A 25,560-nucleotide genomic window follows, 5' to 3' on the forward strand; every position below is an offset into this window, starting at 1 on the left:
TTGTAGGTTATGTACACATCAGCGGGTTCTTAAAATAACCTGAGGGAAGAGATGTATGCATTTTCTAACTAAAGAAGTTTGTTTGAAAAACATCTAAAGGTTGAAATACTCAGGGGTATAGAATATGTGCAATGAAGGATAAAGCTACAGGGTCCCTGCAGCCAAGAGAAACAGCACCTCTGTGATCACGTTAATGCGACAGAAGTAACAATGACAGGGCAAAATGTGGTGACACTGCTCCAGTGCACGTTGGTGGCATTTAGCAGGGAGCTTTGAGAGCTGCTCCATTGACAACAGCACGCATCAGGACTTGATCTCCCACATTTACAGCTGCAGCATCACCCACGCGATGACTGATCCATAGCCACCATCGACTGCAGCACAAAAACCTCCTGCAGGGAGTGGAAAGTCTTTGCGAAAAGGCCAGGTCCTCAGAGCTGGGAATATCGGTGCCGAGGACGGAAGAAGCGTTCCTGCCCCCGCTGAAGCTGCACTGAAGTCTTCGGATTCTCACTGGTTTTGAGGCGTGGCAACCGGCAGGGACCAAAGCCCAGTGCCGCGGGAGCAGCCGTGTCTGGAGCCGCTGAGCACCCGCGGTGTGATGCTGCTGCTCCGCCTGCTGAGCTGTGGCAGGGGAGGCTGCTCATCCAAAAGGGACAGGGTGCTCCCTTTGACATCTCTGAAGTGCTCAGCGAGGTGAACAGGGACTTATCTGACACAAGATGTTCTGCTCGTGTCAAACAATGAGCCCCATAACCCAGTTCACCTGAGGATGCTCAAGGCTGAAAGTCAATCCTTCACCCTAAGAATTGTCACTTCCCAGAATAACAGATAATAATATTACATATATTCAAAACACAAAGTCCCCAGCTGGTAGCTCTGGATAGGTGATCTTTGCAGGATGAGCTCTTGCCTTGGAAGTAAAACAGCTGTAGAGAATGTTTGAACAGAGAGTATTTGTTCTGCTACACCTAGGGTCATCAGGCTGATAAGTAACACAACAATATCAAAGTCTTTAAGTGTTGCATATGCTAAGCTGAGTGTGTATATAAAGCTGCATATCTACAAAGCTGCATGTGATTTTATCGTGGTATATTAATTCATGTAACTAAAATATTCAAAATAATAAAATAATTAAAAACAAGGATCATAACTGCTATTTCTGTGCAGACTTCTCCTAGATGGAAAGTAATACACAATGAAATCACTCTAGAGCGATGCCACAGAAACACTGAAGCTACTGAGATGCACTGCAGGTTCTAACAGAGAAGAGGAAGAATATCACAAAAAGCCTCAAATGTCACAAAATTTCATTAGAATGGAAAACAATATACATTTTCAGTCTAAATTGCTAAGATATTTATTTGCCATGAACTGTTTGTACAGAATAATTCTGAAACAGGCTGCCGTGCTTAGGTCCACCAGTGATCAAGCCTGTTGTTTCCAAGTGGAGTGGCTCTTAGAAATTAAAACATTTCCAGAAAAGCAGGCAGTCTAACAAGCAGCTAGGAACCTGCTGTAATGAATGCTGAACCTAAGCATTAACTCATTTAACAGAGCAAAGGAATACCCTGGCTACTATTGATTACTAGGCTGTAGTGGTATAAAAATTTAATTTCCTTTTTTGTTTGTTTGGGATTTTCTGTCTTTATTTTTTGTTTGCTTTTTTATTATTATTATTCTTATTCTTCATACTGAGAACTTGTTTACTCCAGGAAATAACAGATATAATTATACTCTTATAATTATGTAAAACAATTCTCAGTAATGCGTAAGCTTACTCCACACTGATAGTGTTTTTTTCCATTTTAGCTTATTTTGCTTCAAAGGCAATTCACTGCAGAAAATCCAGCCACTGCTTTAAAATTATTAATTCTTCCAAAGGTAAGGTCTCTTTTGTTTGTTTTTGTAACTCAGGGATGTTTTTACAAATTAAACTATTATGTAACAATTTTGAATGCCTGTTCTGTGCTGATGCAGGACACACGTCAGTACAGCATGAACAGTCACCTATGTCTGTTAGACAAGTTCAGGTGTGCCTGCCCAGTTCCTGTGCGATTGCTGGTTCAGTTCAATATTGAATTCAAGAACGAAGCCAAATCAAACGGTTTGACCCTCATCATGAGTTTGCCCAATGTAGTTTTCTACCAACAGGCATTTCGCATGCATGCAGCTGGAAAAAAAAAAAAAAAAAAAAAAACACAACCAAAATCCATCTAGTAGCGAGCAAAGGGAGGTAAACCAGCCTGATTTTCCAGACCCATAGCTACTGATTTTCCAAAGCTACGAGGGCACCACAAGGACTGGGTCGCTCTGCCCTGTGGGCATCCTGCTCTTACGCTCTCCGCTTTGCCGCGGCCAGCACTGGGGAGCGGCCACAGAGCAGCATGGGCCACCTCCTTCCCAGAGCAACGGGGGGCACGGGGCCACCGAGAGGGACAAGGCACCAGTGACCTGGGTTGGTTCCAGCACGGCACATGTGGCAGGCACAGACCCTTCCTAGCAAGGGATGGATGTCCGCACCTGGTCCCTTCACTCTAGGGGTGGAAGTCGGCTTGTGGGCATCTGCAGAACTAGTTCTGTCAGTGCTAATGGAAAAATATATAATGAGTATTCTGTTAATCAAGCCTTCTCAATCTTTAGAAGCATGCAACTGGAAAAGCACTACCATGGAACAAGCCAAGAGTCTAAATTAGCTACAGAAGGCCCCTGACCAAACCCACACGTGCTGCTGGTAGATTCGCTTTCAGTCTTTTGCTTTTGGGGTTGGTTTTTTTTGGTGTTGGGTTTTTTTTAAAAAAAAAAAAAAACAAAACAAAAAAACACAACACTTTCTTTTTCCCTTACACATTTGAAGCACCATAGGCGCTTTGGAGTTGTCACCTTATTTCTTTCACCACCGCCACAGTTCAGTTGCAACATTTTCTTCCAGTTCAAGCAGAGATCACGCCTGCACAGACTGGCCAAGAGCACAGACACATCAAACCACCATCAGCCTTTGCAGCACCCTCCACCATAAGCCACCAACAGGAACAGAAACAACAACTGTAGTGTCACTGCAGTCACACATGACAATTTGTCTGTGTTTATAACATAACAAACTGAACTACATCAGTAAAGAGAATATTCTCGTGTTTAAAGAGATTAGAGGTCTTTTCCAAACAAAAAAAATAAATAATATATGTTTAGCATTTCCTCTTCCTGAGAGCTTTCAGCAGGAAAATTAACATTTACCAGATTTAATTATTTCTACACATAATAGGGTATGGTAGAAATAAGAATTCTAAGGCAATGATTTGCAGGAAAAGAAGAAATATCCCTAGGCATTTTCTATGTATTTTTAATATAAGAGACAGAGAGTAGATGCTGCAAAGTGTAAGGCCATTGCTAAGTGGGCTTGTTAAGAAAAAAGCTTCACATCTGTACAATTGCTCCATAACTGTCCTCAGAGGGGTTTTGTCCCCTTCTCAGAAAGGCAAGCTTCCAGTCACTCGCAAAGTACTGACCAGAGTGAACCACAGTACTTCCCAAATTACATCTAGTAAGGAAGCAGCAAGTAATTTCCACAAACGACCAAGAAAACCATCTTCCCTTTTGCTCATCACAGCCAGCCATCTTGTAATGGAAGAGTGCCTTCTCTGGGTCAGGAGAGCAAGGCTGTGCTTTCGTTTATTTTCTAACATGAACAAAACCTGCTTAGAGATGTAGAGCTAAAAAAAATAAATGAATTTGTTTCTATAATGCTGTCCAAGTAGCACTTCCTCCATCTCTACCTCCAACATCACCAACACCAGACACCCCGTCATTCAAGCACGTTGCAGAGACAAACGCCTGCAGATGAGTAACACCTCAGCTCCTCGAGGCAATGGATCCATTGCAGCAGCCTCGCCACCCAGACCACTCCCAGCACGTGCCTCCTAACAGCTCTTCAAATGCACCAGTGGAATTCCTGCTTCTCATTTCTGACACAGCCATCCACAGAATCCCACCTCTGACCCCACTCATACACACGCCGTAAACTCTCGCACGATTTGGGCCCAAAGAAGTGACTGCAGAAGCCTGGACTTAAGCACCACAAGAGGAGGCTGAGTAGGGCATAAACACAGAGCACCTTTTCCACTTTCCATGTCAAATTTACAACCAATCCACAAGGACAGACCGCTAATTTATTCAGCCCTTCCTTCCCCATCCACCCAAGTCACAACAGCCATCTCCTCCCAGGCTCAGGTGCTGGAGGTCTCCACTCCTGCGTTCCTATAATAAAAGTCCAACTCAGCTCAGGTAAATTAGTTCTTTGCTTCAAATAAATGAAACTGTAAACAATCACATCAGCTTAGAATCTCCCTAAGTCAAACACACAGTCGTAAGACAAAACAGGAGCATACCTAAATGAGCATTTTAAAGAAATGCATAGTAATTCATTGATAGAGAATGAACAGAAGTTTGTTTCCAAGATTACAATACTGCTGCGTAAGGATAACAGCACTGGGTACTGCTAATTAGATGTTTCACACCCCACTTCACAGCAGTGAAATGAAGCCAGTCGGGAGTGCCAGCTTTCCCGTCAGTAGACACAGGCGGTATGACCCTCACTGTGGATGTAGTCACGTCAGTAAGAGAGTCTGGGATGCTCAGAGCCTGTGTCCACTCCTTACTGGATTAAGGTGCCTTTATTCCAATATGACTACTAGAGAATAAGAACATGGCTTCAGAAAAAAAAAAAAAAAAAACACACCAACAACCAATTAATGCAAGTGGCACAGTATTTGTTTCACCTAGGAGCACTGCAGCTGCGATGCTTCCTTGTTGCTGACTCTACACCAGGTATAAAAGGCTCCAGCAGAGTTTTCCAGCCCCAGACTGGACCAGAAGAGACCCACCAGCCTACAGCTGGAGGGGAACAGACATTCACGCCCACAGGTCTCTGTCAAGGCAGCAACCGCCTGACCAAAGCCAGGCTGCCTGAGGAGCCTGCATGCAAAAACGCATTTCAGTCTAGTTCCTTGGCTGCCCTTGTGTGGCCTGCAAGTGGCCGCTGTGTCCTGCCCAGCCCCTGCCCGAGGTCACTCCTGTTGGGAGCAGGATGTTCCATAGATCAGACAAGGCTTGCCGGGAGGCCAGTGGCAAGCGCAGTTTAACCAGGGGTGAGAAAAATCCCACAGGCAGGCACAGACCCCTGAGGGGGGGTAATTAAAACGGAGGCATCAGCAGCATTGGCTCAGCCTCTTCTGTAAGTAGATCAGGTGGAATCCACAGGGATCTCTGGGCTGTGGTTGGGAGCATCAGTACAATCCTCAGAAACATCCTTATTCACCTGGTTTTAAATCTGTGTGACTTCAATATAATTGAAAGTCAAATATTTTGAGCCACAATCAATCAGCACTCCAGAAACACACACAAATGACTTTTGAAAGTATTGATTTTTTTTTCCCATATCCTCCTAAGAGTATCAGGGTAGTATCAATGAGCAGAGCAAGACATCTGTTCTCAAGCAATAACCAATCTCATGGGCATTTCTCTTCAGTCCTATCTGTAGTGTTACGTACTCGGGTTCTATGCCCAGGATGTAGCCTGTCATATTCAAGTGTAATGTTTTTGGTTTCTTCTGTGAGAAGAGTTTACTTTTTATACATTTCCATAACAACAGAATGGACATGCCTGTGCACCATGCAGAAAAAAAAAAATCATTCTAGTACCAAGGAGTAGTAGATAGGCAGAGTCAAATTTGTTAAATACTCTAAAAGAAAATTCTATTTCCCCTTAGAAGTATTACACCCTTATGTGGAATAACTGCGTACAGGTGTATTTTGCTTAGTACCTTTTGAGAAGGGTGTTACTTTCTGAAGTGCCCAAGAGATTTAACAACATGCATACATGCAATTTTAGTAAGTAACTCCACTGATTAGTTTAACCACTCTTCTGTTTCATCCTCTTAAATGCTTTACAAAATCTCCCCATAGGACTGATCTCTTCTGACTTCAGGCATGTAAAAGCTGACATGTAGTTTTAACCTCTTTAGGAAGTGACAGACGCTCCTCAGAAGCAATTTATCCCACTTGTTCACATACTAATTTCAGAGCATCCTATGGCTGAGCAAAAATTCACTTTTCTAAACTTGTTTATGTACACAGCAAACGTGAAGTTTCACTGCACACATTTATTTTCCTCATGTCAGGAAGGCCAGAAGTAATTTAACCACCATTCAAATAAAGATCACTTATATGATATATATGACAAACATAAGAACAGGTTGTTTACGTAAGGTACAGCTCTTCTCCATTGCATCCAGCACATCACACCTGCTGCTGTTTTCAGTCTTTCCTATAGGATGCTGGGGAGGGGAGCCAGATGTGTTAACTTTCCCTGTAGTCACAACTGCTTTTACACTCGCCAGGGTCCCCTTGCACCGGCACACCTCCTTCCGATCATCGGGCACATCAGTGTTACACACACAGCTGCGCCTGGACCATCAACACTCTCCAACAGCACCACATGCCACTCGTGCTGTTTAGCTCCTGTGCCAGAGTTTGGCATGAAAACTAGTAGCAAACAAATATAACCAACGTAAACCTGCTTGACTTTAAAAAGCTTTTGGTTTAAGAAAACTCCACCTCACACCAGGGAGTGACCTACGCCCAAGGCTCTGGTATGCCTCGTCCCCTTAAGCCACTTACCCAATCTTCAGCTGGTGTATATTGAATTTAATTCCACCTGCTGATTCCGGCACAGCCCCTCCAACTGATCTGGGCACACAAAAAGAGTTCAAACTGGTTTGAAATCAGCATCATTAGCCTTGACTTCAAAGGCAAGAAGCATTCTGTCACTCAGCATTGATATCAGTGATAGAGCAGAGAGAGAATATAGCAAAACTTAATGAGGAGGGGGGAAATCCTTAAGAAAAAGAGGCACTTTCATTCAACTTAAAATGTTGTTATTCCTACACAGAGAGTAGCAGATATACACTGGCCAAAACTGTCTTTGCACCTTTTAGCACGTAAAACAGCCCTGAAGGCTGCCCTGCAGTTACAGCTGGTGGCTTGAACCACAGTGGTAAACGCTGGAAGCTCAGGCTGGGTAGATGGTTTCAGGCCTCTTCTCCCACCTCTGCCAAACTAGGACCACAACAGGTGGACCCACTTGGCAGGTCAACAGCCCTGCTGAGCCGCTGCACCCACCACCTCCCTCCAGGGTGCCAGAAAGAGTCTCATGAGCCAACAGGTTACCCCAGCCGCAGGGCGGCACAAGGGAGAAGTCAAATGTGCAAAGCTCTGCTCAATGGCCAGGTCTGCAAGAGCATGGAATGAATTTACCCATGAACTCTGGAATCATCTGTGATTTGATAGGGAAGCAGAATCAGTAGCTCAGAAGTCCTGTTGTCCTACAATGAGAGGAGGGAAGTAGCTGATTAAAGAAAAATCTCTGGTGTTTTGTGTTCTCCAAGACATTATTTGTTTTTCCAGGTCATGACTGAGATGTGGCCTCTCCTCCCACACTCAATCACTCAAAAAAACAAAACAAAAACATGTTTTTCTCATACAACAAGGGTCTTCTACAATTTATGTTTATTTTCACATGCCAGGATAAGACAGAAGGAATGACAGGCTCATTAACTGTCAGCTTTTCATGTGTTATTTCACAGTTAACATATACATCACGCTTCTGTTGCTGCTTGACATGAGTGCCCAGAGGTTTATTTTTCAGCCTACCTAATACCCTTTCTGATGTTTTAGATTAGTGGTACACAGCACAGAATTTGGTATTTAAGATTTTAGGTCCTCACGAAACTGTGATAGTGACTGAAGTCTGCCAAGAAAGGCAGTCCAGATAACATTTTGAACAAGATTAATCTTAGAATCATTTTTATATAACAGTAGCAACAACAGAAAAGCATGCAAGACTGGAGGGGGAAAAAAAGTAGAGCCTTGAATAACGGATACTGCCAAGGTTTAGCCATGACCCTGAAGATTCAATACAGCAGAAGAAAATAACCAAAGCATGTAACACCTTGCCGCACCCTCACCTTTTGCCAGACACTATAGGAAGGAAAAGCAATCTCAGAAGGCCCTGCTAATGGCTCTCCAGCCCTTTACAGAGTCAATGCAATTTTAAAAAATTTAGAAAATAAGGGGTTCCTTGTAGAAATATTTATTCACAGGCATTCTTCTTTTTTCTGGTCTGCTGCTAACCTTAGTGTGAGTCTAAAAATGCTTTCTGGAGTATATAGATATAAGGATGTGTACCTGCTTACAAGATCCCCAGTAAAAATATCTGAGCTGTTCATGACTCCGCTCAAGTCATGACTTGATGCAGCTGATCAGGAGCCTTAGGTGCTCACCACGTCTGAGGATCATCCTCTGGTGTGGCTGTAAAAAAAGAATTCCTCTCCTCCCAAGCAGAGCAAGAAATCACCGCCACTTCTCAGGAAAAGCAATGCTGTGGGAGGTGGCAGGGCGAGCAGTGCTCCAACACTTGCCCAGCAGCCAGAGTGCACTTACTGGGGCAAGCACGCTGAACCAAGGCAGGTACAGACACTGTCTCCACAGCAAGCCACTCCTGATGTCAGGATGCTGTGGATGAATTTGCAGGCATCCACATCTCCCAGTTTCTGCAAGCAGACCCTGGAGTCACCTGTGCTAAGTTTCCCAGATTTATTTGTAACTAAGCAGTCTAGAGCTTTCCATTTCTATTTAAAAAGAAAAAGGAGTTTCTGTTTCTCCAGTCTCCCAACAGGAAACAGTTTCTAGGTTTAAAAAGGGCTCGAGTGCTTGTAGTGGTACTTGGGGTCACAAATGTTAACACTGCATTCCCGAAACCCTCTGGCCAGCTGCCACAGCAGTGGGACATGGAGCCACTCGGAGCACAGCTGGCTGACACCACGCTGCTCCCCACCCGGGAAAACCACGGCCCCACTGCAGAGCAAGCACAGGCTCCCCTCAGCACTTCCTATAGAGGGCTTCCAAAGCCACCTCGGTCCAGAAAGCAGGAATTTCCCTCCGCCACACTCCACTCCCTCGGATCCGCCCGGTGTCCACAGGCACACTTAGGGATGTGGGCACCACACACGGGGAGACCAGATCTGACTCCGGGCCCCAGCTGAGCACGGTGGCCACAAGCGGGGGATAAACAAAAGGCCACACAGCCAGGGGGAAAGGACAAGGAAAGGGGGGAGACGCTTCTTCAGGAGCTTCAGCAAGTAAAAGAAGTCTTTTTTTTGAAAGTTTTCTTGAAAGTGTTTTCTTGAAATTACACGTTATTTCTACTGGCAGACACTTATTTACCTACAGAGTTCTAGGGAAGTGACATTAAGAAAACCCACTCTGTTGAGAGGTTTTCACCGTACAGAGAAAACAAGGGATTTGAGGGGGAAAAAAAACCCCAACAAATAAACAAAACAAAACCAACAACCAAAAGAAAAACCACCAAGAAAACCCAAAAAAACCCAAACACACAAAAACCAACTTACACTTTCTTTGTTTCTCTTTTCTATGACACCCCTGCAGCAGAGGCCAGCAGCGCACCACATGCTGTACTCATCCAGCAGTGCTAACCTGTCCTTGTCTGGCAACCTCCGAACATATCCCAGCTGCTAATGGTCCTGGGGGCGACAACAGGAGCCATGCAATTCAGCATCATTTGCTGCTTGGGTGTTCTTTTGAAGAGATCGACTGTTTTGTTTGAGTCATTGACACTAAACAGTTGGTACATTTTATTTTCAAACATGGCTCAGTGAAACAAAAGAAACTGCCGATGTAGAAAAAAAACAACAGTCAGATACACATTTCTTCCACATTGCTACTGATTGTTTCCAAATGTCATGTCTAAACATCCCTGATTTTTTTGTTGGGAGGTGTAGAGGGACAGCCAAAAAAGTTACTCCAACCTTTTAGATACTGCCTCCACAGTTGGAGTGCAAGAAAATTTAACCCATGTAGATCTTACTTGCATACACAAATAAGGTGAACGCTGCTTCAGTCAGTATTCGTCCTTCTCCAGATCACCACAAGACGGGGATCTGTTTGTTCGCAGCCCGGCGCTCCTTGCACTGAGCGGGCAGACGTGCCAGCTTGAGCACTTCAGACCCTTGCCCAACGCAGAGCCCGCACAGCGAGGTGGGCTGGCAGGGGCACCACAGCGCAGCACAGCCCCGCTGGCACTCCTGCCAGGATCAGTGAGTACCAAGACTTTAAAAATCCACAAACAGCTGTGTACTTCAAGCCTTTAAAGGCTGTACCTCACTGCTGCTGTTGTTTCTGTGGTAGCAGGGTAAAAGAGTATTAATAATATAATTAACTGGCTAAAAAACAGCCGTACTCCAGCTGATGTGCTGGCCACATCCCCATCAGATAGAAAGTGTGGGGTGCCAAAAGCCCATTCAAATTTGGGCAATTGCCTGCAAATATTCTACTTTCAGATGACAACAGATCGTTACCAACGATCCAGTTGCAGGGCTACACCTGGTGGTGAAGAATGTCCTATTTCTCATTAGAAAAAGAATAATCAATCCCATTGGGTTTATAACATTCCATCAGGTCTGGCTGGGACAGAATTAATTTTCTCCATAGCAGTTTGGGTGGTGCTGTGGTTTAGATTAGTGGCCAGAACGATGCTGGTAACACGCTGGTGTTTCAGCTGGGGCTGAGCAGTGTCTGCATCAGGGCATTCTCTGTTTCTCACTGCGTCCCCCCAGGGAATACATAGGGGTTGTGCAAGAGGCTGGGGGTGGGGTGTGTCACAGCCAGGCAGATGACCTCAACTCACCAAAGAGATATTCTGTGCCATTTAACATCATGCTCAGCAATAAAAAGAGAGAGGAAGGGATTTCAGAGGCATTAGCCATCTTTTGCTCAGGAACTGGCTGGGCATTGGCCTTCTCACGGGAGGTGGCGTGTGGTTACCTTTGCACTGCTTTAGCTGGCTTTCTCTCTTTTTCCACTTGTCCTTTGCTTATTAAACAATTTTTATCTTGCTGCACAAGTTTCCTTGCTTTTAACTCTTCCTTTCCTCTTCTGCTGGGGAGACAACAACTCTAATGCCATACTTCAAAGAGAGTCAATAAAATTAAACTAGAAAATTTTAGTTTGTTGTGATAACAGATTATATACTCGCAAATCATGATTGAAGAACTCTTATTAGCACTAATACAGAAAACCAGAGCAGCGCCACATCTCCGATTTACTTCTCATCTTGCACTAGTAATGCTTACATTTCCAGAAGTCTGTCCCGAATTGCCTGTCCCTTCACCAAAGCAGGACTGTAGCTTATAGACAGAGGTTTACCCTGAACACCAATAAGAGCATTGAAGAAGGGTGTGTATAAGCCCACAGTACGTGCATGAGGAACAAGAGGCTGCTGGGCTCTGCAGACGGTGGTTCTGTACCATCCGGAATTTGTACATGGAAGAAAATCTGCCAGTCTGAGAAAAAACTTTTCAGCTGCCAATTTCATTTATTCACTCTCATTAAGAATAAAATTCAGTTTCTCCAGTGGCCAGCTCAATGCTGATGCAACGCAGGATCACAGAATTGAAGGAGTCTTATGGATGCAGGTAAGTAGACTCCACCCCTGCACAGAGGCAATGGGAGCCAGGTTCCAATCTCCATTCCAGGAGAATACTACAAAACTCTGCTGTTGTAAGGAATTCCTCTTGTACAGAGCCCTATCACATCAAACAGCACAACGGTGGTCAGCCTTCAAGGCTGCATCTGCAGGGCTAAACAGGACAGGGCCACGGCCGGGCTCTGATCGCGATGCCAAGTGGCACAGGCTGGCCTGCCTTGTGTCCCACAGCGCCCAGTGGTCCCAAGGCACACCCATGAAGGCATCCAAACCCGGGCCACTCTTGCATTACTACCTGTGAGAACAGTCCCCTGTGTGCCACCACCCAGCTGCATCCAGGTGCTCCCACAAGCCAGCAGCACAGCTGGGAACAGCTGGGAAGAATGGGCAAATGGCATTCAGGCTGTCATTTAGCAGCACAGGTACAGCCTGAGAGCACCTGGGGGCTTTGCAGAAGAAAGTACAGCACTGGCAAAATCCTGACTGTTGGATCAGCTGCCACACACTGACGCTACAGTGGCTATAGAGGTCACATGGCAAAAAAAACCCAACCAAATAAGCCAGATCCCTTGGCCCGTGCAAAACGAGCATCTCCAGCAGCTTTGCTCCTCCTTTAGGGAATTGCAACAGCCCAAAAGGGACATCAGAAACGAAGATCTGGATCATTATATGCAGAGCACAGGAGACCAACATATGCTGAAGCATGCAACTGTACCCAGGAATTAGGAAAAGCCTGGGAGGGAAACTAAGTGAGGGAGGATTCAGCTTTATGTTGCATTAGCAATGATATAACAGCTGCAGTTATTTGGTGCAGCTACAAGTATTCACACTTACGGTTAATAATAACAATCAAGCTCCCTTCAATACCCACTACATTAAGACGAGCGTTTAATTATAGCTCAAAACAATGATCTTTATCACACCTTGTATTTTAAAAATCCCAGTGTCAGGCTTCCATACTATTTGAGTCCCAAGTGCCGAGGGCAACACCAAAAAGCAGGTTCCTCTGTGGTGGCAAGGGCAAGCAGAGCAGAGACACATCCGTCATTTAGAAAAGGAAACAGAGATGGATGAGAAAATGCAGACACAGAAGTATGCCTGTAATCTTCCTCATACAGCTTTACAAATTCCACTTGAACATGTTACGGAAACACGCAAGTCCAGATACAGAAAGAAAACCCTCACCCTCAGCCCATCACCCCCCAACACGTACTGCCAGCAGCACAAGCCCACGCAGCCAGAAGCAGCAGCACCGGTACCCAGTGCTGAGCACAGCCAGTCTCATCACCTGCTTCCCTTTCCATCAGCAGGCAGAGAAAGAGGTCGCCCTGAGCCACCTACAAGCAGCACAACACAAGAACCACTGTAGTAAGTCAGCCCAAAGCTCCTTCAGCTCCACACAGCACCCACAATGCTGGCAAAACCCTCCCGGAACAGGTAATAAATCGCAGCGGAGGGGTACAGCTGTCATCTGCTCAGAAGCGCTTCCCAACATCCAACGTGCTTTTCTTGCCTGCCAGGAGCTAATTTGAAAGCAGATTGCAGAAGTGAGACAAAATAGGATGGGCTTTATTTACTCAGGAAAGAGACTGAAACTTCTGCTTGCAAAAGTGCAGAGGTGCAGACGTCACTTTTCCACTTACAGCAGGCACACACCGCCCATAGAGCTGCCCGCTCTCCAAACCTCCATCAGAATAAAGCTGATCTCCCATCACAGGAGCTCAGCGTGCATTACTTTGGAGCTGCTGAAATGTGGGTAGCTGCACTCTACACATCCGACCAGCCCGGTCCTCCTGCAATCCTTGGGCCCTGAGAGGAAGCATTTGAATATTTACAAGGGACTCTGCTGCACAGACAAGGTGCAAAGTGTTATTTGCACATTTACTAGAGCAAAATACTCTTCTGTTTTGGCTCACCAAGAACAAAAATTCAACTGTCACAGTTGTATTGGCAGGGGTGTTCTTTTTCCTTTCCCCTGGGTTTTTAAATTCTAGAAATAGATTCAAACAATTAAACTTCAGTGCCCCCAGACTTTGCCAATAGAGACCTGGATGAGCCTGGTGGTGCATGCATCTTTTCAGAATGCACTGAGCAGCTAAATATAGATCTCAGGGGAAAGGTAAATAAATCTCAAAGTACATAATTACAAGCATCTGCCACCCTTGCAGTTCAACCTGAATTCCACACCATCACATGCTGACAATAGTCACTGGGAGTGCCTGGGTAGCTTCTGCAAGCTTGATCTCCCCATTCAAAAAGAGAAAAAAAGAAAGGGAAAAAAAAGAGAAAAAGGTGTCTTTTGTTTTCCAAATAAGCTATTGGAATTATTGCTCACGAGCAGTCGATAGACATCCCTCACCACCCATTTCTGCTCAGTACTTAGCAAGACTCTCAAGAGCATTCCCACTGCAGGCCAGGGGCACCAGGTCACCTCTGTGTAGGTCTGCCATAACATCCCAGACCCCACAAAGGGCTGTATGGCCTGGTAGATGGAGCACCCGAATAAAACCAGGGAGAAGGGATTTCAGTGCCCATCTGCCACAAGCCTTGGCCAAGTTGCTTCAGTCCAGCAGCAGGTGGCAGCTCCTTAGGGCACGGTATCTTGTTCCCTTTCAGCTGGGTGCTCTACTGGGATCCCCTCATCCATCAAACAGGCACAACTTTTATGTCCCTTGGAAAGTCTGCCAAGACCTAGTTACTACTTAAAATTAGGATCTATGCTTTTATATAGACTACAGAAAAAGACATTCCGTTCCTTAAAGCGCTCCTTTGGGACCCGAGTGAGGCCACAGCTCCAGCACAGGGCTGCGTGATGGGCTGACAAGCTGCTGCACCAGGTCACAGGCCCAGCACACTGTGATGCCAGTGCCCCATGGCCACCACCCATCCTGCACTCACCGCGAGCGGTTCCCACGAACCGTCTCTCAAGGAGACAAGGAAAGAGCTGCCATGAAACATGGAAAGAGCATCCCGAACTGCTGTTGGCCTTGGGAACACTCTCCTCCAGGAATACCTGGCCATCCCCACCAAGAGCACACCGATGCCACAGGCCCTGAGCCAGGCAGCCCATGTGGGATGAGCCACGCGCTGTGCTGGCCCCGCCAGCCTGCATCCCAACAGATTTGGGTAACGCGGTACCCAGCATAATCAGCCCGGCACGCCTGGCTCTGGAGGTGCTCCTGCAGGCAGAGCCAGCTCAAACCTCTCCAGACGCCAAAGACAGACCTTCCTCACACAGTCCTTATCCCCAGGCTCCAGCCTATCCAAGCCAGGTGATGCCAATACTTTCAATAGGTTTTGTAATTCAGCTATTTTCAGATTTTTGTGCTAAACTAGAGATCTTGATTTTCCAGAACATGACTTCAAGAAAGGAACACACACACACCCCCAAAAAACCCCAAAAAACCCTTGAAAAGCAACAGCCCTACCAAAACAAAAACTTTCTGCCATCATGTTGACACACCAGGGCTGATCAAAACTGTTTTGCCCCAGCGCTAGAAGCAGGCTAAAAGATTGCTTAGCAGTCCAGGCACAGCAAAAGCTGGCTGCTCCTCAAGGGATGGGCATCTCCAGGCCAGAAGGACCCATCTGACCTCCCCAGCAAGACAGCAGGGCAACTCCAGAGGCGAGTACATGTCCAGATCACCAGGAAAGCTCATGGTAACAATACGGGTCCAACACCAAGCCAGGATGGTGTCCAGCGAGCGTACCTGAGGTCAGTTGCACAGTAGCCAGGCCAGCCCACAGTGACAAGACAGCCAAAAAGCAGCCAGCGTGCTTGGGTCTGAAGCCATGAAGACAAGCACTCCTACAGCACTGCTTGGGGGGAAGCAATAACCCCAGGGTGAGCTTAAATGGAGCTCCTGGGCTTTGGGTGGGGTGGGTGGAAATCCTAGGAGGGGCTAATCAGGGTCAGTAAGGCTGTTACTGTCTTGGCACTGAAGGTTCCCCACAGAGGAGAAAAAGTATTTTAAAAGATGGAATAAATATTCCTATTTACCTAAGAGGAAGGCAACCTTTCTGTATGTAACAAGTACCTGGTACTGTATGCTGAAATAAAATCAAAAGTGTAACATGAAGTCTCCCTCCCACTGATCCCGAGGCTCTTGCTTGCCCAGACAACTCAAACTCAATTCCAAATCCTGAAAAAGCAGGAGAAGAATCCATATTCTTTCTCCGGTCACCATCCACATGCAAAGCGGCACTCCTAAAGGGAGTACGGGCAGGACAGCATCCAGGAAAAACTTCAGCAGTGAGTATTTCTCACAGAGCTGTCCGGGGTAAGTGGGTGAAACCTGCCTGTCAGTTTTGAGCACTTAAAAAATGTGGTATACCTTGAAAGTACAAATTAAAGTTTGCTTAGAAAAGTACAACAAGAAGACTGGTTTCATTCATCTTACAAAATGTTCCTGTTCATCCAGTATGAGCTCCTTAACCCACCTGGAGCAAAGTGGATCTTCCCACTAAGCACAGGTGATTTAACAGACCATAATTGCACCTGGGGAGGAACAACCCCATGCACCAGGATATCCTGGTGGCTGCTCATCTGGAAAGTGGCTCTTTTTTAGGGGTATCTCAATGAGTAGAAATACCTGAAGGGAGGGTGTAAAGAGGATGGAGCCAGGTTCTTCCCAGTGGTGCCCAGTGACAGGGCCAGAGGCAATGTGCACACACTGACACACAGGAGGCTCCCTCTGAACATCAGGAAACACTGTCACTGTGAGGATGGCCAAGCACTGGCACAGGTTGCCCGGGGAGGTAGTGGAGTCTCCATGCTTGGAGATACTCAAAAGCCATCTGAGTACGGTCCTGGGCAACTGGTTCTAGACAGACCTGCTGGAGCAGGGGTGGTTGAGCAGGATGACCCCCAGAGGTCCCTTCCAACCTCAGGCACTCCGTGTTTCTGAGCAATGCCTGAGCACATGAGATCCCCACGCCAGGGATACAAGAACCAACAGCACCCAGGTGTTGTCCAGTCACTGTTGGGTGCAGCACTTGGGCTGCCCAGGGTGTTCAGAGTTGGGCCCCAGAGAGGTTTGTGCATTCTGGCTGCTGAATTAGAAGGTCTGTCTCAAAGGTCCTCAGAACATGAGGACCAATTCAAAGTCCTTCAGAAACAGAAAGAAGTTCCCTACACAAGTATTTTTTGTCCAAAGAGAAGCAGCGCTGACCTGAAAACCCCTGGACTATAACTCCTGTCTCTTCCACTGGAAGGTGTTCAGTGTTTTCATTCCCAGTCTTTACTCCTAGGAAAATAACTATATTCATATGGATTATAAGTATCAGGGGATTTTTAAATGAGACACTAGGAAGAACTGGGTGTGTCTAATATTTAAACACCAAAATAATCTATTTATGTTCTGCCTTTTAGACTATGTGCTTTCTCAAACTACAGTTTGAACCACAATCTTTTCTACCATCGAGCTAAAATGCAAGCTTCCTGCTAACCACTCTTCTATAAGCTTGTCAAATATGTTGTTACACATCAATTATTAATCTAACAGACCACTGGCAGTGTGCACCTTCTGTGCTCAAAAGGGTAATAAAGTCTCGTACTGCTGAGTTAATGATGCCATTAGCTGAAATGCTGGAGGTCTGTGCTTCGGACCAGAAGGCTGTGGGCACACCAGCCACTGACTAAATGGGACATTTTCTGAAAATCCCTTATTAGCATTCTGGCAACATGCCCCCACTACTCTGAGAGCCAGACACTACCACCTTGAAAGAATGTCAGCCACTTAGTTTTTCACAGCAATACCTCAGCCACATATCTAGATCTTTGGATCAAATCAGTATGTTACTGGTTTTCCTCATTTTTAGCTGGTTAAGATGGACTGGGTTCTGATCTTTCCTATTTCACAGCAGGAACCACATTGCTAGCTGGTAATTAACAAGTTTTACCAGCGCTGCACGCTCTTACCCTGAAACAGTCCCTAAGAGCCCAATTTAGAGACATATATCTCACTTGTTTAATACAAATTTAGCCTCCTAAATTACTCCTTTTTCCATACACAGCCAGCACTAGAGCCCTGAGGCACCATAAGTAAGTCATTAATAGAGATAAATTTTTTAACTGGTTTTGTATGCACATATTGCCAGAAGTCAGACACATTCTGTAGATTTGCATTCATGATGAGATACAGTTCCGGGTGTCTTAGAAAATGATCGTGTAGAGAAATGAGAAAGTAGAGAAGCAGACAAAAATAGAAAACAATAACAATCCATGGAAAAAACATAGCATGTGAAGAATGGCAGGCATCTGACTGTTAGTAGAGGAAGGGCTTCAAAGTTCTCAACTCAAAGAATGCTGTTTCCCTAGAAGGAAAATTAAAATCTTGAAGTACTTTTGCTGATGGCAGGAAATTTTTATGCTTATGCTTGCGGCTTAAAATCCCCCAAAAGGCAAAATGCCTTGCCACCCCCATCTCGTTTCTCCTTTCCCCTCCTGTTTGCTCTGTGGTATTCGTTGTAAATCCCTCCTGGAGCCAGGAGAGAGAACAACACAGCTAACAAATAGTGTCACAGAGCCCGGTGTATGGAAACATGACATTAAAACTATCTCCCACCTTCCTGTAATTGCCCTTCAGGCCTTTGGCACTTTGAGGTGACAGCCATTGTTCTAACGTATGTATGTGTGCATAACTCTAGCTTAATAACGCATCCCACAGATTAGATGAAATGTTTTACTAATAAAAATAAATAAATAAATAAATAAATAAATAAATTTATCCAGAACCAATATATTGCATTTCAACCACAGACTAACCACAGATCACACCCTCCCAAGGACAGTAATATTTCTACACAGCCTTTTTCATTGATCTGGCAGGAAGGTCCGTGGCTGATGCGCTCCCACGCTGTGTGAAACAGGAGGTGACTACCCAGCACCTCGCTGATGGCGGTGCTTTCGGGCTGGAAGGGATGGGGCTGCTCGGCACCTGGGCAGAGAAACAAAGCATCTCACCCAGCCCTCCCACCCTCATTGTGGGGAATATATCAGGTTCTCATCGTTGCAGGGAGGGGGTGGGAGGTGTAACGTTTGTGGTTGGACATGAAAGAGCTATTTCACATCTGAGGGCTCTATAGAGGATGGTTAGGTTGCTAGGAGACAACACGGGATATTTGTTTGCATGCCAGCTGTGGGAAAGAGCACTCTTGCCTCGGGTGGACGTTTCAGATCCTTGGCTGCGGGCCGGGAAAGGGCTCTGGAGGTATCAGAGAAACCTGTGGTTGGAGTTCGAGCTAACAGCAACAGCAGTGAAAGGCCAAGCAGTCATTGATAACAATACAGGAATCCGTTTTCCCGTAAAAAATCCTGTGCTTGAGAAGAGGAAGAATGAAGGAGTTCATTCACAAATTTTTAGCACTAATTAGTAAATGAGGGCTTGACTGTTTTCCTACATTTGTCTTGTGTGATATGGAGTGGGTGGTGCCTCATGTGATTTAGACAGACTGGTGCACTCCACCAGAACAAACCTTTTTCCTCTGCTGCCTGAGGCCTTACGATCAAAAACTCATTAGAGATAAATTAAGGCTTCATTAATTTAAGCCTTTTGTCTTATTCATATACCACACTCTATACAGCTAGTCTCCCTGCAATCGTAGCATCGTCATGCCATTATATGATATGCATATGACTCCATTATGCTACTGTGACTTAAAGACTGTGCCTTAAGATCAATAAAACCATTGGAAGGCAGTCTGCAAACTGTAACTGAAAGGTATTTTGTTCTTAAGTGGATGAAAATGTTCCTAAGTGGGAAGGCCACGTGCTGGTGCTTGCAGCCATTCAGGATGAATCCTGTCAGGCCCTTTCTTTGACATATGCGATGGGAACTGAGCAAAACAGCGGATTTCATTTCCCACCATCCCTGTACCCAAAGCTCAGGAAGCTGCCAGGTAGGTCCCTTGAGGAATGGTGTCCCCAGGAACTCCCAGGAGAGCACTGCACCTCTGCCCCTCCGACAAGTCAAGCCCAGGCCAAAAGTGAGCCTCTAAGTTGGATGCAAGCAAACCCCTGCCAAGTCACAGAGTTCCTGACTATAGCCTCCTTCAGTGAAAATAAATCAATCTCAAAACACTTTATCATGACTAATTATTTCATTTTGCAGCCAGTGCAAGGCATCATCCCCAAGCTTAATTACATGGGTTACAACATAAGTGAGGAAATCTATTTCTTATTACATTTGACGCTGCTTAGCTACTATTCGTATATGTTCCTGGCATAAGCAAGAGGAATACCTTAAAAAATATCTCAAATGGCTGCAACAGAAGAAAGGATGATATCATTGCAGAGAATAACAATCCTGAGAAATATTTAGATCTAGAATATGCAGCAAAGCAACACCAAACACCCTGTGAACCTAAATATTAATTTGGAAGTACCAGCAGCAGACCATTGCCTTGAGGTTCAGCACAGTAATAACCTTAGATGGAATGACTACGATTCTCATCGTGCACTTGAGCAAGATTTTTAAAGTACTTAAAGTCTACAATCTATGAACTGCTCAGAGGGGGGAGAAAAAAAAAAGAAGTGTTGAGTGCTTTAAAATCTATTTTAATGCCAAATTAATTTCTTCAACTCAAATGCCAGGTAAACAGCATCTTGACCAGGTGTAAAGAAGAAACTTAGACCCAGCAGACTGCATATTCCATCAGACATACTCTTCTCCTGTAGCACGAAGAGTTAGAAAATATTACTACCTAAATCCTAATGGCAGGTTATTGGTATTAACCACTGTCATTACGTCTTATTTCAAGGGATAACTTCAGGTTACAAGCTTGTTATTCTGAATTTTTGAGGAATTTGTGGTGTTGGCATTATAAAGTTGATCATATATCAAGTGCAGGATATATATACACTACAGGATCTGAAGTGAAAAGATTGCTGAGTCAGCGACTTCAGAAAACCTGACGGGACATAAAAATGGTTGCTCCAACTTGTATAATGTCATAACCAGGAGATATTAACATTGGAAGAGGGATGGGATGAGTGACAAGGTCACCATGGTCAAGCCTTCTTTCTCATGAGATATCCTGCGTATAAAAGCGAGGAGCCACACTTGGCATTTAATTAGCACTCTTACACTTCATTAGATCATCGATTTCAACCGTGTGTGTGGCCTGGAGAGTGGACACAGCCCAGGAGCGCTGTGAAGCCTCGTCACACAGTGACACTTGCCCACCACCTCTCCACACCAGCTACTATCAGTTTGTAGCTGGAGGTCTACAAACAGGAGAAAGCTGGTGTTTAGCAGCATAAAAAGCAGGTTTACCGCCCCTGAGTATGTGACTTTGTTTTCATATATGTGACTTTGTTTTCAGATGAGGTGGCATCGCTGCCTGCCTTTGCAACCTAGTGAAGACTTTCTCACCAAGGCGGTACCCGGACTGGCGCTTTCACTACTCGCGGCTGAACGAAGCCCGCTGCTGGCTTCAACCGCGCGGACGGCCCGGGGGGCTTCTGTGGCACCGGCGGGCGGCGGGAGCAGCGGCACAGGCAGCACCGCGGAGCCACAACTCGGCTGAGTTCGTTCTGACCCAGAGGGAGCAACTCCCGACAGCCGCCGCCCCGCGGGGAGACTCCCGGCGCCGCAGGGTCCCGAAGCTGTGCCCGGCCGGCTGCGTAAGGCAGCGGGGCGGCTGAGCACGGCGGGCAGGGACCCCCCGCGCGGTTCATCCGCCCCCCCACCCCACCGCTGGAGCACGCGGCCCGTCACCCGCCCTGGGGACCCCCCTGCCCTTCCCCCTCGGGGAAGCTGCGGTGTCGTCCCCCCCCCCCCCGCAGACACTCACGGCCGCCGGGGCTGCGGCGGGGCGCTGGGTCCCCCCCCCGGCCGCGCGCCGCCTCCTCCTCCTCCGCCTCCCCCCCGCCGGGCTCCAGCACCGCGGACAGCGGCGGGGGGGGGCGCGGCGCGGCGGGGGGGGGGCGCGGCGCCCACCCGGCCCATGGCGCGCCGCGGGCGGCCCAGCGCCGAGGCCGCCGAGCCCATGGCCGCCCCGCCTATGCCGGGCAGCGGCCCCGCACGGCCCCGGCGCCGCTCCCCGGCACCACCCCCCCCGGCAGAGGAGCCCCGCGGCGGCCCCGCCTCGCCGGGACGCTGCTCCCCCGCCCCGGCCCGCCCCCAGCGCGGGGGGGCGGCGGTGGGAGAGCCGACCCCCCGCTCCGCTCGCCCCCCCGGGGGAGCATCATTCCCCCCCGGGACAGGTATGTGCGGGGCGCCAAGGCCACCGGCAGCGCCTCGGCAAGACGCGTTGGCGCCGCTGCCGTCCCCTCGGAGGGGGCGGGGGTCCGCCCAGCGCCGCGTGCTGCTGCTGCGTGTCCCCGCCGGTCGCTGTGCCACCCCCCCGGCCAGCAGAAGGGCGGCCCTGGCGCAGGGAAGGGCGAGCGCGGTGGCCCAGCAGGCCCTGCCCTTGGCGTGGTGGTGGCTGGATGTGCTCCACAGGCACCTTCCCACCACCGTCCCGGGACACTGCCCGCTACGGCGTCAGCGGCCGCGCCATATGGATGGCCTAGAGCTGCAGGGCTCACTAGGGGCACGGCCACCAGCTGTAGCTGTCCCAGCACGGCTGGCAGACGGCTGGCACAACCCGGAGCCGGCTCTCGGCTGCCGGACATTCCCAGAGCCAACTTTAATTTCCCATCGGAAACGGGTATTGCCAAACATCGCCAGGGCGCTGCTTCGGTACCCTCATGGCAGGGGCCTGGGGCACACGGGCTCCTTATGTGTGTCAAATGACAGCAGAACATCACTAACACCTCTCCCAGCACACCGCCTCCGCTTCCTCACATAACCCTCCAGCAAAACAGATCTGCAACACAGAAGACCCAACCGGCTGCATCTCCCTCAGGAAGAGAAGTCCTACAAGTGCAGCCTGTCATCCCACTCCTCTTTTGCGCCTGGAAAGAATCCAGCCCTTTCCCAAGCAGTCCTGTTCCTCCGAGCTGACTGCCACCAGCTGCTTTGCTCTCCCCGCGTTGTGCTCCTACAGTGAGATCGCGAAGCATCTCCACACTGACGTAACCGACTGTCAATGGGAATTCCCTGTGCTCCGGCAGCCTGCCTTCCTTCCTGGGGGGAAAGCAGTGCCTCCGCACGCAAGCTACGGCGCAACCAGCATCTTCCTCCTGGTTCTCCTTGCCAGGAAGAGTTTCAGCACAAAGCCACATGTCAGGCAGAGAACACACCTTCACCTCCAGGGTGTTTGTTGATCAGGGAGGACTTCTCACACCAGAAGATGGGACTAGAAATGGAAAGTACCAGCCTTTCTTCTAGAACACCCCCACCCCCCATTTTCCTCAGTTTTGGTGTGTGGTAAGGGAAAGTCTGTTTTATTTAAATATTCATTTTTAAAGGGGTAATATTTTACACGGAAGGAGTAAAAGCATCAGTGACATACTTCATTCTGGAATTACGAAATACAGGCACCACATTTTAAGAAATGAGAGAAAACATCCCAGGCCAACACAAAGCCAAACTGCACACAGGCGTTGTAATTCCATCTTTAACTCCATGATCCTATGTGGTGCTTTTTTTCCCTCATAGTATCACCAACAAACTAAATAGAAGGTTTCTGTACAGCCCCTTCCAACAGCTACAGGCACCTACCACACACAGGCCCTGCGCACGCAGCCTAAAGAACATCGGACAATTTGCTCCTGAGCTGGGACATCTCGGATTTTAAGGGGGGGGAATGTGACAAATCCTGGGTTTGGTGACTCACCAGCTACAAGCTGCCTCACAGCCACACCACCAGTGCAATGGCAGAAGCAGCTATTACAAGGTTAAGGACTGAGAGTCAATTATTTATCTGAAATGCAAAGCGGATCAAATGGGTCTGTTTCCAGCTCTGCCTGAAATGATCTTCTGTTGCTGTATTTCAGCCAAAAGGAAAATAAGGCTGATAGGATCATGATCTCCTCATGATTTTTTAACTCCTTACCAGATTTGTCTAAAACTAAAAGGGTAAAGCGCTCAAAGATGCAAAGCTAACACAAGTTTTGCGAAAACATTTGTAGAAATAAACAACAAAAACTCCTCGCCGGTGGGGGAAAGACTGCAGCATTAATTTATTTCTTATCAGGCACCAGCTTCCAAATCCAAGTCCCAAACTGTCAGGAAATGAGGCTGCTATTCACGGAACAGTTGGCATTAGGGATACCTGCCTCCTTCCAGGCAGCTGCCAGGGTTGTGCCCCGTCTGCAAGCACCAACACTTCCCGGCAGAGCAGAGATGTGAGCTGCACACCCAAGCCCTTTCCCTCGGACAGTGACAGGCTTTCTGTCAGCAGCGATGACATTCCATCCCTGGTAAAGGCAGGCAGAGCAGGACCAGCAGATATATGACACCAAAGTCTACCCCTGGTACAAAGCCAGGAAGGGACAGCAGCATTACTCACCAGCCAAAGAACAAGTGTGAGGGAGGGAGACTGATGAGGATGTCCTGGTTTGGGCTGGGATAGAGATAATTTTCTTCCTAGTAGCTGCTACACTGCTGTGTTTTGGGTTTGGTATGAGAATGACGTTGACAGCAACAACTAAAGCATCAGTGTGTAAAGTAGCACTCACTCTAAGTCAAGGACTTTTGCAGTTTCCTGTGCTCTGCCAGCCAGCAGGTGCACAAGAAGCTACAAGGGAGCACAGCCAGGACAGCTGAACTGAACTATCCACAGGGATATCCCATAGCATAAACTGGGGGGGAGTGGGCCAGGGGCCACCAGTCACTGCTCAGGGAGTGGCTGGGCATCGCTCAGCGGGTGGTGAGCAGTTGTATCCTGCATCACTTGGTTTTCTGAGTTTTTTCCTTGCCCCAGGTTTATTTCCTCTTTTTCTCTCCCTTTTCATCACAGCTGTTGTTGCTATTATAATCACATTTTACTTTATTTCAATGACTAAATTGTTCTTATCTCAACCCACAAGTTCTACCTTTTTCCAGTTCTCCTCCCTATCCCACAGGCGGGGTGGTGCGGTGAGAAAGCAGAAAGTGGTGCTTGGTTGCCAGCTGGGGTCAAACCGTGACAGGGTAGAAGAAGAAGAAAGCGCACTCATTCTGCTCCACCAGCATCCCAATCATTTTAATTACAGCTATCTGAAGAAGTAATAAAACATATACAGTATATATAGTATAGTGGCTGCATTTGACTAAACAAGCTTTCAAGCAGCAAAGCCACAGGGCGGGTAGGGCCTTTGCTTTCTCGCTCCATCTGCTGCTTTTCTCACTCCTTAAGAGCACAAACCGTTTTCCACCCTTAGGCTAATCTCCTCCCCGCCCCCCCCCCCCCCCCCCCCCCCCCGACCCTGCCATTACCAGCCTTGAGGCTCAGCAGCAAACCTACAACTACAGTCCTCAACAGACACAAACCCCCTCCACCACACCACTTCCCTGAATGATTCAGAGGACAATAAACATTTATATTCTCATGGACCACGCGGTTTAAATACATTTATTTGGAAAATTTATTGCTGTCAAAGTGCTTTCTAAAAATACCTGATTTTTAGCTAGCTGTGGGTCTTCCCTCACCAACTGTAAAACAAGTTGCAGACCAAAAAGTTAATTCCACCTCCAAAGCTGGAATTTATTAAAAGTAGTAAAACCCAGTTGAGGTCAAGAATTTTTTAGGTCTGGGTAATTTAAGGAGCCTTTCCCAGGAGCACGCAGACCATGCTCCAAGCCCCTGTTCCCCTCTCTAAACACCCACTCCTCATTTCCCTTATGCCCAGATACTCATGGCATCACAGTGAAGGTAAGACTCACTTATTACTTTCTCAGCAGAGGTAACATTTAGACATGTAAAATAAGCTGAGGCAGTGCTAGGGTATTTAAAATCAAATAATCTTTAGCCACTTACGCAGACAAGTGGGGTTAGATAACAGTATTTTTGAAAAAGCATCTTCTGATACTTCAGACAGACTCTCAGTTTCTAAAACAGCAGGTTGTAAACTACGACTTATGCATTCTGTTTGTTGTCCTGGAACATCTCACCCGTATGTGTGCTTTTACTGTA

The 25,560-nt window shown here is 47.2% G+C and overlaps 1 protein-coding gene across 1 annotated transcript in view; it reads right to left on the bottom strand.

Annotated features, from left to right (window-relative positions):
• PDE1C (phosphodiesterase 1C) overlaps positions 1-21,554 on the bottom strand; it is a 376,897-nt gene extending 355,343 nt beyond the window's left edge. The window contains exon 1 of the mRNA XM_080383283.1: positions 21,352-21,554. The gene's annotated coding sequence lies outside the window, so the exon portion shown is untranslated. The remainder of the gene's footprint in view (positions 1-21,351) is intronic.
• Between the last annotated feature and the right edge of the window lie 4,006 nt (positions 21,555-25,560).

This window comes from Falco punctatus, assembly GCF_963210335.1.
Source record: "Falco punctatus genome assembly, chromosome: 4".
Classification (NCBI taxonomy): Eukaryota; Metazoa; Chordata; class Aves; order Falconiformes; family Falconidae; genus Falco; species Falco punctatus.